Raw genomic sequence first — 14,680 nt, forward strand, 5'->3', positions numbered from 1 at the left:
TCTATAAAGAGCAGATAAATAATATCTGCTCTAATTTAAATTAGAACAACAATTTATTGAAAAAAGGCAAAGGCTGGAATTTTTGAAAGCACCAACTGCAGCAAGGCCAAAAGATTTTGTCACAGACAGATAAATAGGACATGAGGTAGCAGTGGCACTAAGCAATTTGGCAATTCAACTAATTGGCTTTTTCTACCAGACTTACCTTGCAGGAAAACATGCACCTGAAGTTCTTATTTACCAACACTGGAACTTCCAGAAAGCTCCCTGAAAGCAAGTCAGTCGCTTGCTTTATTTGAAATTCACTGAAGGTAATGGAAAATGCAACATTAAACTTACCAGTTTGCAGTTTAGATGATTCAGAATTTGTCTGCTTCTCAGGGAGGCTGAGCAGGTGAGCACATTCTGCCACTCACAATGACAGGACAGCTCTGGAGCATTTCTGAAACATGAATGTGAAAAAAAGTTACAAAGAAAATGCCTGTAACCATCTGAAATGATGATATAATGTGTATGGAAATGTTTCCCTGCAGTACTCCAGGGCTTTTTTTTTCTTCCTTTTGCAGTAGTTCGAGCCCCATTTTAATTGTCAGAATATTGTTTTGAATGAAGACTTCTGTTACTCCCAGTGAATGAATGCATAAATAATTTCTGAAGCAGTGGAGTGAAACTGGATTGATTGAATGTGATCACTGCAGTAGGAGCCTACTTTAGATTCTCAGTGAGAACTTATTTTTTAATGACTATATAGTCATTAAAAGAGATCAGAGTGGATTTTAGAAGGTTATCTGAGCCTTTTATGGTCTACAAAGAGTAGAAAATCTTGTGAGAACTATGTATCTTGAGATTTCTGGTGTGTGATTAGAAATGCTGAGTGATCTGTCTCCTATCTGGCATTTTAATCCCTTTTCAGGTCTGGGGGTAGAGACGTGCACTAAAATGAAAAACAGCAAAAAGCAGAAAAGGTTCAATGAACTACAAGTTAATAAAACTCTCCTTATTCTATCAAAGCAGCAGGGCCAGCCCAGTGTCAGCTCAACATGAAACCAAAAGTTTGGAGCACTAGTGTTAATCCAGATCTCAAGCTCATCTTCATATTTTGTTTTTTTCAGTAAGAGATGATCAGTTGAAGTGCATTTTTTTTCCACATTTGGGGAGATTTTGATCTAAAGATCCATTTGGGCATCTATCTAATATCACACAAGCATCATGCACATACATTTATTAAATTGAGTGAGCCAGCCTTGAATACAGGAGATCTTAGACCAAAGGTAGAAAATTGCTTCATTTTGTATTTTGTATTTGTCAGAATAAACAGCAACTAGTGAATGATTTCAAGAAACAAATTCAGCAAAATGCTTCAGATGTTCAGAATGTACGTGGCTTAGAGATTTGCTAAGAACCTTTGATATGACTCTGAATATGTGCCTGTAGTGTCCATAAAACTGAGATCAGTCCTCAAAATGGGTTGGAATATCTGATCCACAGCACTTCTCCTGTCCAGATATCAACAAAGCTCAATATTCCATCAGTGCTGGATATACTTCTATCTACTTCCCATACCCTGCATAGGATTAGTTCCAGGAATATCCATTACCAAAATATGGCTTATAAGCACACAATTAGCAGAACACTTTTTTTTTTTTTTTTTTCTCCCTGGCAAATACTTTGATTAAGGTTCTGGGAAAAAAAACCCAAAAAACAGTGAAAAAGAAAGGGCAACACTGAGTGGCAGCCCCAGGAAAAGCCACAAAAAGGGTTTTTTGCCCAGTTTATTGGTGCCATGGTTCACATAGGAGAAGCACTGGGCTCTCTTCTGTAGGGAATGAAACACTCCAGCAAAGCAGGGTCAGGCTGTTTCTGCAATCATGGAGTAATACTGGTATAATAAATTTAAAGGTCCAGTGGAAGACTCTTTAATTTACTGGGAAATGACAAGGCATCTGAGGCAAACATGTATAGAATTTACTCCTTCATTTTTTAGTTGCCTGCTGCAGAACATCTGCTCTGAGGCTGCAGATGGAGTTTGCATTCATGGACCATCCCAACCTGTCAGAGTCCTACTCAGAGGAGATTGTGTTGATGCCTCATCTTGCTAAAAATGAAACTACAATGACTTAAAAGAGATAAAATACATATTTTTCAAATGTTATGTTCATGAAGCAAATTCTTCCTGGAAACAACTGGCAGGGATGGGTCAAGGCTGAACTGCTACTGTTCACCTCCTAGAGTCCCAGGAAGGAACCAGAATTTCATTTTTCACTTAGAAGACATGGTTCTAGCTGCACTGGGTACAAAGAAAAGCTTGAAATATGAATTGTGTACAGCAGATTCTCTGCCTTTAGGGAGGGAGCAGTTCTAAGGCATGTGACATATTTGTTCTTCCCAATTCTGAATTTACTGGCCATTCTGAGCTGGGCCAGGCTCAGGTCTGAGCAGGGACCTCATGGCAGGGCCATAACTCTGCCTTCATTCAGCCCTGCCAGCTATGCAAATACATTTATTCATTTGCCAGTTGTGAAAACCATGATTTAGGTTCATTTATACACAAAATCAGAACAAATAAATGAAGTGGATTTTTGTCGATATTTATTTTTACATGTGTATATATTTATGAATATTTTAATATGCTCTAAATTATAGAAAAGTAGCTTAGGTTTCAACAGTGGATGGATCTGAACTGCATTTCAGCATTCCAACTGCAGAAATTAAGGTTTTCAGGAATGTTTTCTGCCCAGAGTAATTTATTTTCAAATCCTTAATATTTGAGTGCATTTCAGTGGTACACAAAGTTTTGCTTTCTATAATCTAAATCTATAGCACCAGAGGAGGGTTGGGGATGATTTGTTAGTGTTTGGCATTTTATATAAGAGTCACAGCAGAAAAAAAATACTTCTTTTCCATGTACCATTTGATGCTTTAGAGCTGCTCAGGGAAAAAGAGAAAAATGTCTTTATTTCACATCACACAGCTGTTGCACTGCTTGAGAACAACAGTTTAAATATTAATATGGCTTTGGGGCTAAAAGCATTTCTTAAGAGACACTTCAATGCAATGAGTTTCAGCCAAGTGAACAATCACAAAAATAGAGTCAAAGACCAAAATCCCTTCAGCTGATAAGAAGCCAATTTATTTATTTATTTATTGATGTGTGCCTACAGAACTAATTCTGGTAATTGAATCAGATACAGATTTCCAGTCCAGACTCAGAAAAGAATTGCTCATAGATGTGAGACACCATCACCTATGGAGTCAGACAAGTTTTTCTTTTCTCACCACAAGCTTCCAGTGTGAATTGGATCTGCTCAGGTCTTCTCCACACCAGTTTTGGAGGATAATTCTGTGCACTTTAGGCTGTTTTTATCAGCTGCTGTTCCCAAGCTGCCCAGGGAAGTTAAAGCTTTCTTACCCACTGCTGCTGCTGTGTCTGAGGGTGAATGTTGTGGTTGTCTCCTTTAGCTCTGCCCCTGACCAGCCCCTGAATTCATCATTCCAGCAGCACCTAGGGCTGACTTACCCCAAAGGAGCTCATGGCAGTTCATCCACCCAGGAAACAAAGAGGAATTTCCCTCAAACCAGCTGGTCTGACAGTGGACTTCAGAGAGCCCTGAGCAGAGGGCATTGCTGTAACTCTGGCTGGGATCCATGTCAAGGAGCATGGATGATGAACTGACTGGTAAACAAGGGCTGCAGCATTATTTACTCCCTGAGACTGCTGAAACATCTTCAGTTCTGCTTAGGAAAGGAATCATCCTGCACAGTCTGAAATTCATGGCTGCCAAGGGCCAGGAGGATGCTACTTCCATCAATTCACTTGCCCATCTATTTCCTGTTTACCAGGGATGACAAATGTTCCAGCCACCTAGCTAATTTATTCCCAGACTTTTAATTCTGCTCCATCCACACTTGCTGCTGGATCCACACAAGCAGGTCTGATGGACACACCTGTGCCCAGAAGGATTTGCCTGAGCAGAGGGAGAAGTGGATTCCAGCTCTGGGCTGCACACAGTAAATCACCAGCACAGAGAGAAAAGCTCAGGGACAACAGAAACACCAAAACGTGCTTTTTTAGAACATAACTCCTTAAATTAAACAAGACAAGAAAATATATGAAATGACAGCAAGGTCACTTTTTCCTTAACTGTTGCTCCAATTTATTCCTACACGTGTGTCTCATTTGTTTTCAGCTGTGCTCATCTACTGTCTCTATCAGGGCATTATCAGTGGAGAAGGACTACAAAAGATGCTAAGTTTTTATTAGCATATGCACTTTTTGGTAGCTTCCTTTCATTTTTGGAATTTAGTTACAGAAGTGCCTAGTGCTCCCTATCAAAACTCAACTCCTATGGCACACAGAGTGTGAACACCTCCCCAGACAACGTTTCTGTATTTTGTATAGAAAAACTCACTGAAGTTGGGCTGCAATAGCTGTGTCCACCCTGTGGTGACAGAGCTGATTGGATGTTGAAAGGAGCTGTAGTGGTCACAGAAGATCAGGGAGATCAGCATTTAGCATAATGTTATCACTCAGACATTGTTCACTTCATTTGCCTCCTGAGCAGAGTTTACAGCCTACAAACCTCACCTCCTGCTCTCTGTCACATGGACAATGCAGCCATTGCCCAAATTGATTGGTATTAGGGTGGGGTAGAAGGAACAATAAATACATCACCTTGACCATCCTAAAATTTTTAGGGTGGAATAATGGACTTCATGCTCTGAGGAAATATGTAAATAAAGTGGCTTAATTCTGCTTAAGAGTGCATTTAACTCTGTAACTGTGTATTATTATTTACTAAGAGCCATGCTTCCTATAGAAGCTCACTCTAAAATTGAAGATTTAATACTTGCAAAAAATACAAGTTTACCTTAAGAAATTCTGCATTGCTCAGTTAATGGAGACTCAGCCTTCCCAAACCCAGGAATAAGACAGGCTGCATGGATGTGGGCATGGAAAATTGCTCCAAATTTTATGTAAGGAAAATAGAATCCACTGTTTCAGAGGGAGTATCATAAAGTTTGATGTGCCTATTTTAAAAGCATTTGGAACAGATATTCCCTCTCTCTGATCAGACAGAAATGTCTTTCCTTCCAGCTTTAATGCCAACTCCAGAGGGGAAAAAAAGAGGAATTGAACTTCCTGGCATTTTGGAGCATATTGGGCGAAGTTGGAAGACGTCTGAGTGGGAAGAAAGCTGATGGGGTGTGATGGGAGGGTGCTGGGGCTGGGACAGCAGACCTTGGGCTGTGTTTGATTGAATCAGGTGAGGCCAGCAGGGACAAACACAGGACTTAATTCTGAGAGCAGAGAGCCCCAGTCTGTGCTCTGTGTGGAAACTTTCCCAGATTTGCTCTTTGATCCTTCAGCTTAATTCAATCCAGGGGCAAATCAGAGCAGCAGTGGGTGTGTGGAGGTGCAGGTGTGCACGTAGGTTTGGGGGGATGGAGGGACTGAAGGATGAAGACAATGGGCAATTGGTACTGCCCTGCCCAGCACGTACCATCCCTGCAGCACCTAGATGAGCTCCCACTCCTGTCACCCCTTTCCAGATCTCACACTCAGAGGGACTTTTTTTTTTTTTTCTTCCTAAACTCAAGAGTTTATAGAAGCAGAGATTTCAGTTACACAGCTGATCTTTGGGCTGCCAGATTGCCTTGTGCCGTGTCAGACTCACAAGGTGTTTACAAGGGGCTGCACACTCCAGTCCCCCAGGGAGCTGCTGGCTCTGGGGCTGCCCAGCACCCCTGTCTGCCAGGCTGTCAGCCAGGCAGCCCATCCCTCAGGCTGTCAGCCAGGCTGTCAGCCCCCAGCATTGCCTGCTTGCCCCAGAAATGTGTCAGCTCAGCCAGCGATGGCTGCAGCCCTGCCTGGCCAGTGCCACTCAGAGGTCTCAAACACCCAGCAGGTCTGAGCAAAGATCTGTTCCAACTCACAGATGATCCCCTAGAAAGCTGCTGCTGCTAAGAGCCAAACCAAACCTGCCTATGGGACTAACACTTTCCACAGTGAGACTCTGCCAGACCTAGAGGAGCCCAAGGCAGCATAAAGTGCTTCTTTCTCCTTTGCTCCGAGGATCTCCTGGCCTGTAGCAGTGGTGCCTCAGGGATTATTGTTGGCTCAGCCCTTTCACACTGATCTAGAACTATTGTCCTGTGCTGGCCAAGGAAGATTCTCCCATCTCCTAAGAGAAGAGCAGAGGAGCTGACAGAGAAGGGGCAGTGGATGCCCATCTGAAGGTGCCTCCACTGCCTTTGTCACCCACAGGACATGTTGCCCATGAGTCCCAGGTTTTCAAGGGTCCCTGAGAAGTGACCTATAAATAACAGGTAGTATAGTAACCCCTGTTTTAGTCTGTATCATGAAAAATGAGAGACCAATGCAAGTTCTGTCTAAACAGAAACTTCTTTTTTCTGTCCCTAAAATGAGTCTCTCAGGATTACATACAAATGGCAGAAGGCTGTTGCAAAGAAAACCCTGAGCACTGAGTTTGTTGGCCTTTTTGGCTTTGTGGAAAACTTTACATTGTCTTGCAGTTCTTCAGTTTGGTGCTGCTCTACTGCACAAACTGGGAACCATGCTTAAAAGAGAAGTGACTGTTTTAAACTAATTGAGATTTTAGTTGTGTTTCATGTACTGTGTCCACTTAGCTCCACTGTCTGTGTGCCCTTTGTGCTTTTGATATATGGCAATGATACAGAAATACTGCACTGTGGGATGGGAAGAGGCTCAGGGGAGAAGGATATAAACCAGATGTGCAACATATCCAGTGTGCATTCAGTGTACCTCCTGTGACCTGTCTGCAGATGATACAAATACAATCAGTTTTTGAGACAAAGAAAGAGAAATTAGCTCCAAGAGCAGGAAAGGAAAACAGCAGACCAGAGCAATTCAATAAATAAGAAATCATTTCAAGCAAGCTTCTAAAAAAAAAAAAAAAACCAAAACAAGAAAGCACACATTTCTTCTAAAAATTTGTAAAATAAAGAAGAAGCTTAGACTGTTTCCTTTGTGCTTTGACTACAACCACAAAGACAATTCTCTGCAGAAAACTCCAGTTTGTTTCATAGAACCTCTTGTTAAATTGTGTATAATTTATCTCAGAGCATAAAGGTTTAAGCCTTACTGTCATTTTCAGTTTTATCCTCACAGTGCAAGTATTTCAAACCAGTATCAGAATGGCAGAACTGCTCATGGCAAGCTGACTTTGGAGGTTCCACCTAAAAATAAAACCTCCTTTCAGCATAGAGTTTTTCCTCCAACAAGGGATTTTAATGGCCAGATCCTTGTTTGTTGTAAGCTGGACAGATCACTGACTCCACTGTGGCAGGTGAAAAACTGTGACACACCAGTCTAACAGTGCACACCCAAATCCTGCTTGTCTTTGGAATGGGCAGGTTTTGGGGGATACAAGTCCCAGACTCTCCCCAGTACAATTGAAACAGTGGCAGAGGATGAAGCTTGTGGAGTTCAGGGTATTTGCACCAGACAACTGGATTCAGAAGGTGCAACCAGCAGTAATTGCCACAGCTTTGTGATAAAGCTGAAACAAGGATGGACAAATGCAAAACACTGACATGGAAGGCTTCTATCTTTCCAGGATGATCCTACATTTTTTCTTGTTCTGTTACTGGATTTTATGCTTCCCTTTTCCAGCACATTCTGGTGTTAAGTCTTGTGCAAATGTGCCACACACAGGGGCTTTTTCCATCACAGTAAATGCCACAGATGCTGCAGAAGTTTCCACTGCCATGGGTTTGAACCTGCCCAGCCCCAGCAGTGGATAGGGGAATTTCTCTCTTGTGGCAGAGTTTGGCACTGGGACTTTTCCCTTTCTTGTCCTACCTTGGCTGCTGGTGTGGCAGGTCCCAGCAGTGGCCTCTCCATTCCCACACAGATGAGTGGGGATGGGTGGGATGGGAGGGGGAGCTGAGGAATTTTGGTTTGGCACCCCTTGCACAGCAAGGCAGCCAGAAGGGGAACGTGGCCAGAGCCAAGCACGATGCAAACATGGATTGCTGCTTCTGGAAAGGAGGAAACCCAGGAGCCACCACAAAAGCACTGCTTTGCTCTTGGGACAGCTCAGCTGTGTGCTGCCCCTGAGCCCAACAGAACTAGGACAGTATTTCACTGAACTGGAAAATGGTCTTTGGGATGTGCCTCAGAAATTAAATGCTCATTGTTTGAATAATTTGGAAAAATACCTTGTTTTTCTTTGGTTGACTGGTCTCTGGAAAGTTTTAGGTTGGCATGCACATTGTGGTAAAAGGAAAAAAGAACAACAGGAAATTTGAATTAATTTGACATGCTGGGAGTAGTGCTGCTAGGGGATAGTAGACACTACAAATGGAAAAAAGAAGGCAACACAGATAACTGTGTTTGCTGCTAAAGAGATTCCCAGGACAAAAACCGCTTGCAAACCTCAGTGCCCAGTGGCTACTGAGAAATGGGTAGGTGCTTATGAGAAAGGAGGAGCTGCCAAGAAATGTGAGAAGTTCACAGCCTTGCTTGGATAGTTGCATTCTTGTGGGTTGGATGCTGCTGGACTAATCAGGCCATCATTGAGTGGCCCTTTGGGCTGCTACTGGAGAAGCAGTTCTTCCATTCCCTGTTCCCCCAGACACCCATCCCTGTACACACATACCCCAGCACTAGCATTCATGTGCCTCTACTACCCCAAGAAACTGATTTAAAAAAAAAGTATTCAAGGAATTGAGTTGATACTCAGCTGGATTCTGTGGTCCAACACATTGCACAGCCAGGCAGACACTGGTGCCAGACAAGAGGGGGTGAAAGAAGTGCCTGGGTGCAGAGGGAGAGGGGTGGAACAGCCCCTTTCAGCAGCAGCCAGATTTATGCCAGGTTAAAGTGACCGTGCAACCACGACCTCTTTGAGTAGCCCCTTAATTTCATTTTGGGCACGTGAAGAATCAACTTTTACTCCTGCTGAGTTAAGAGCAGCACAAACAGGCTTTTATCATCCAATCCTCTCGCATTTGCTGGACTTGTGATGTGCTCTGCCAGAATTTCTGGGAGGATCTGTGGCAATTATGGGGAAACCCACCTAGGGACAATATCATTGCAGTGTAAGAAGGCTGGTATGTGTGCAGCTACTTTAGCAGCTCTGTCTGCTGTGAAAGCAAATGAACTCAAGAGCAGACAAGAACTGATATGTGAAGTCAGAGTATAAATCTGACTGCATAAATTAAATGGACGGGAATGCAATGGATTTTGAATAGGTTCTTTCACATGACAGTGTTCTCCTGGAATCAGGGAGCAGACACTGCAGGAAAAAAAAGCTTTACAGTGCTCTGAAATAAATATTAGTGTTTCTCTTAGCACAGAGGAGTTAAATGAAGTGGCAAATCAAAACATGCATGTGTATGCATATACATTAGTTACAGATAGAAAATGGGACTGCAGTGGAAAAGGATTGATGTGGAATATTGACTGATACAGAATACAGCCAAATACAGAATATGCACAAAATATTGTCTGATACAGAATATGCACAAAATATTGACTGTGTGTTGCAAGTTTTGTACTCTCCCTAAGGTATTTTCTCTCTGGGTTACTAACTGGCAGATACAGGAAGGTCTGAGGCTCCAACATGGAATCTTCTTTCATCTTCCCTCAGCAATTCCCTGCACAGAGCTATGGAAAGAGTCACAGGATTGTGGGTCAGTGCTACCCTGAATCAGCTGAAAGCCTGCAGTTCAAGACCCAAGGGAAGAACTGAGCTCTTCAGCCAATATCATTGCAGAAATCATAGAAACAGAATAAATCAGGGTATGTTGAGATCCAAGGTCTCCTACAGGGTTTCCAAGAGCAGCATAATGTTATTTTAGGTCACTGCAATAACAACACCAATTCCAGTGCTGGTGACAGTAATTCTATGTCTGGTCCACAAGTGATTTATGGCAATTTATAAAACTTCTCTCCAGACACAACTATGAAAGTAACCATGTCCCAGAGTGTTTATAATGAGCATTATTTTTTGCCACTTTCTTAAATATTTTATTAGAATTTGTATAGTTTATCTGCAGGTTCAATGAAATTATTTAGCTTTTTTAATAATCTGTTATAATTCCTGGGTTTAATTTTGTAGGTGTTAATTTGATATTGAGAAACTGAATACTTTGGGCTTCAGTTGTCTTGCATTAGTATAATTTCAGTGGTAACTTCTTGGGTTTGTTTTTTCACATTTACTAATTTCAATGCAGTCATGAAAATTCTGACCTGTTTTTCTTTCAAAAACTGCATAGACCAAAACCACTGAAAGAACAAGAAAAATTTGGTTTTCTTGTTAAAACTGAATTAATGAATCATGTTTTCACTGAAGTGGTACCTCTAATTCCTTATTCAATGTTTATTATTACACTGAGGAAAAAGGACAGTTCTGGTACTAATAGGGTTTGAGTCCAGCTGTTTTTTGCCCAAGAAATTACAGTGAAGCATGACAATGTTCTCTGGAAAGCTGTCCTCTCCCAGCTGGCCAGTTCTTCTCTTACTTGCCTGATCCATAGCCTGCTGAGGTTGATTTCCAGCCCTTTGACTCAGACCCACTATCCATGTCTCCTGATCTTCTGTGATACTGGGAATTATTCACCCTTCAATTCTTACAAATTCCAGCTGCCCTTGGCTGCTCCAGTGGTTGCCATGTCAGGATGCTTATTTACCCTTCACCAAAACACCACAAGTTGTTTAAAACTGAAAACGTTCCAGTGAGGAGCTTCATGCAAAACATTCAGACATTATAAGTGAAAAGAATGATTGAAAAGAAAAATACAAAACTCTGCTGCAGTTTGTGTCTCTGCCACCAGAAAAGGCTACAGCTTAGTCATTTAATTCAAAACCAAATATGCATTTTTCCTAAATACCTTCCCTGATCAGACCACCAAAGCACTTATCATCTCTCTTTTGCTCACCAAACATTTTTATGATTTTCCACAAGAAGTAGCCAGGCCAGATGCTAATAACACTCTGAGAGGATGGGAATACATCATGTCTCTAGACACCATGAAAATAAAATAAATCACAAGACAAACAAAATTTTATATGGCTTGTTTTTTAAATTATGTTTTGCTATAAGGAAGTGATGAATAGAAGCATGCACCAAAGTAAGGAGAAAAAAGCTATTCTTGCCCAGACCTCAGAGCACTGCAATTACCAGAAAAAAACATCAGTCTTTGGAAGAGCAGCCAAGAGGTTTAAGAGCATCAGCCATGGTCTTTAGAAACCCCTTCCCTTCAAGATCAGAATGTCAACATCAGGAACTGTTCCTATACCAAGAAATAACATGCACAAATTTAACAATGAGGGCAGTTCATCACTGTGGTATCTTATCTAGGGATGAACAAGATTCCTGTTCCTCATAGTCTTTAAATCAAGGCCTGGTGCATGTCTGGGTGTTGCACTGAGATGTAAAGCAGAGACAGGAGCCCCTTTTGGAAATCTCTGAGCTCACAGGACAGGAGTCCAGCAGGACAAAGGCAGAGTAGTGATGGTAGGGCAAATGATCCTGTGCTGAGTGTAACTGGACTGATCTCTGTCCCCACCACCTATTTAAAACTACCCTGTATATCTTTACTCTTCCCTGTGTAGATGCTGAGGTGTGTTTATCTACACCTCAGTGCAGATATAGCATGGTTAGCTTTCTGTACAAAGTATTAAAGCTCAGATAGAATTTATGGGGAGATCCCTGGATGATGCTCCTGGCCTGCCAGACAGACCCTCTTGATGTGTGCAGGTAAAATAAACCAATTTCCAGAGATAAGCCCTTTAACAGATCACTCAGCATTATGGATAAAAATTTTTTCCTCTGGGATTGGCTGGCTCTAGCCCTCTCTGACCCTCTATCCTTGTCTGTGAGGTTCAGGCCACATGGGGAGTCAAATACTGGGATCTGCTGGTTTGCAGTGCTGTCAACATTCATCCAGAAGCAGCTTAGAAACCAGTGAGCTGCACTGACACCAGTGTTTGGTGCTTTACTGCACTGCCACTCAAAACCAGAGCACCAGCCAGTGCCTGACAAGATTCTCTTACCTGTATTCCCATTGCATGCAGCAGAACAAACTCCTGTATCAATGTCTGTTTCTATTAATAAACTCTGGATATTCCCCCCAGCATTCTCAGTCTGGCAGTGCTTGCCCTTGGCTCCCCTTACAGACCTGCCTGGCAAACATTTCTGCCTCTGCTGTGAGGGGCTGAGACCAGAATTGTGCCTTGCTGGCATAGCAGCCATGACTGAGTGGCAACATTTCAATCCCACTTTGTGCCTGCCCACCAGAAACCAGGCACACACACACACTGCAGGCTGCCCCTGCATTACCACAGTGTCTTCTATAAGAAAACATGGATTTCTGCCACCAGACAGACACAGAAACTAGTAAGCTATTCCCTGCATTCTTCTATCCCCCTGGGCACCCTGTGTAAGGGAAGCCATTGATGCTTGCCATCAGATAGACACACAGACTAGTAATAAAATACCCATGATTCACTGCATTTTTATTCCTTAGGGTGCCTCTGAAGAGGGAGCTACTGATTCCTTACTTGTGTTTAAATGATTTGTGAAGGGGGGAAAAAAGTCTATTTTATAGTTTGTGCCTTTAGTCATAGGGGAAACTGTTTTCTGTGAGTTCAGTTTTTTGGTTTTTTTTTTGATAGATAGCTATTCTCTAATTATTTATCTTTAGTCTGGTTGTTTTATAGGAAGCTAAAGTTTTCCCTAATCTTGTGATTTTAATAATTCAAAAATTATCTTTCGGGTGAAACATCAAACTGTCCCAGTTTCTGGATTTACTCATTTCAGTGTGAGATTTTCCAGCTTGAAGAACATGACCTTTAATGGCTCAGCATTCCTAACACTGTAGCTCCTCTCTAGCACAAGCAATTACATCCCTAAGGATTGTGTAAAGGCAAAAAAGGTGAAGAGAAGTGAACATGTCAAAGTTGTACAGAAAATCAGGCAGAACCCAAAGTTCTCTGTACTTGGGGTCCCTGGACATGCTGCCTCTGAGACCCTGCCCAGCATCTGGAGAAAGCAGGACTCTGCATTGTCAGGGGAAGAACAGCCAGGATCTCCTTGATCTCCCAGCCCTAAGGAGGGTCATGGTGCTCCTCCTTGCTCTCTGGGATGGGTTTGGACACTGTGGAGCACAGCACAACAACTGAAATAAAGACACAGGTCTCCACATTCAGTGAGCAAGGGGAATCCTTATCCCCAGGACAGGCTGGAGCCACATAATTTCCTAATGCTGTAGAAAGCAGAACATCCCTTGGAAGTGGCAGGCAGGATCCTTGCCACAGGCTGTATTTTGGTGAGTGCTGTGAACTGGCCCTTCTTCACCATTTCCTTTCCCTATTAGTCACACTCAGCCTCGCTGCACTTTCTGCCTCTGGGAGCCCAGCAGGAAGCACAGCCTCAGGTCAGGGAGAAGGCAAGCACAGCACTTTCTGCAGGCAAGGATCCACAGCTCCAAACCACCTAATAATACATCTCAGTTCCTCCTGACTTGGTAGTGTCTGCCTTGAAGAAGCCAAGGGCTGGAAGAGAAGGCATTGGCCAGGACAAAAGTGCATTGGCAAAGCTCTGTGGAGGCACTCATGTAAATCCTGCCCACACTGCCCTGGATCCCTTCAGTGCTTTCAGGAGGACTGGGTCTGAGAATCGTTTTTAAAAAGCAAATAATTTATAAGGGGATTTTAAAAAAATTAAGTAACTGCTTGGCCTGAAGCTTGTTGCTTCTAAAGGACTTCCCACGCTGTGCTAAGTGAGAAGTTTCTCTTTTGGAGTCCAGTTCATACCCAAGCTCAGCCTCAGCCACATCTGCTTTTCAGAGATGCTCCAATGTTTACGTGTGGCTGGTGAGCTCCAAAAGTTGGTTGGGCCAAACAAGCAGAGTTTAGGGCTGAGCTGGCTGGGAGATCCACTGATCCAGTGTGTTTCTCAGGAAAGATTGCTAACAGAGTCCTTCAGGACCCCAAGCTGGGAAATAAAGCTGTTGCTTGCAAAGGGAAGTCCTGAACATCAGCAGTGTGTGGCAGCTTGCAGTCCAGCAAGGGGAATGTCTCCACTTGGACCTGCACATGTGGAACTCATTTTCCATTTCCTAATATCCATTGATGCCACTGCCTCTGCAGAGGCAAAGAGCAGCCCTAACATCAGCATCCACAGCCTAATGTGTGAGGAAGGAGCTTACGGGAACTCAAGAGCTGTTCGTGCATTTTTCCTTCACTGCACAGGCAACTAGCATCCAGATTCCAGTTCTTCTAGTCTGTCTTAAATCCTCTTATTTAACTGAATTAATCCAGATACTAACTTATAATCCACCTGTGTTGTCCTAACCTTTCCCTTTTGTGTAGAAAGCAGGATTTTGTGTTCATGGCTCTGTCTCAGGAGAATGATTTGAATCTCCATCTGAGTTATTTGCACACAGAAGGATTTCAGAGGTCCTGCTTTAGGACTCAGACATACAAGAAGACACAATAACTTGTCCATTGAGTTTCCTGGTGAAGGTGAAGATACAAACTTGTGGAAGAAGAAACTCTCTAGATGAGGTAGAAAATATCTAATATTCACCAGAAATATTTCTTCCATAACAAAACATTTCTTACCCTTGAGCATTACTGCCAACAGTTTACTATCATTTAGTGGCAACAGCCTTCTTTGCAGGAGGTGTA

The sequence above is a fragment of the Oenanthe melanoleuca genome, chromosome 18 (genome assembly GCF_029582105.1).
Source record: "Oenanthe melanoleuca isolate GR-GAL-2019-014 chromosome 18, OMel1.0, whole genome shotgun sequence".
In the NCBI taxonomy this organism is placed as follows: domain Eukaryota; kingdom Metazoa; phylum Chordata; class Aves; order Passeriformes; family Muscicapidae; genus Oenanthe; species Oenanthe melanoleuca.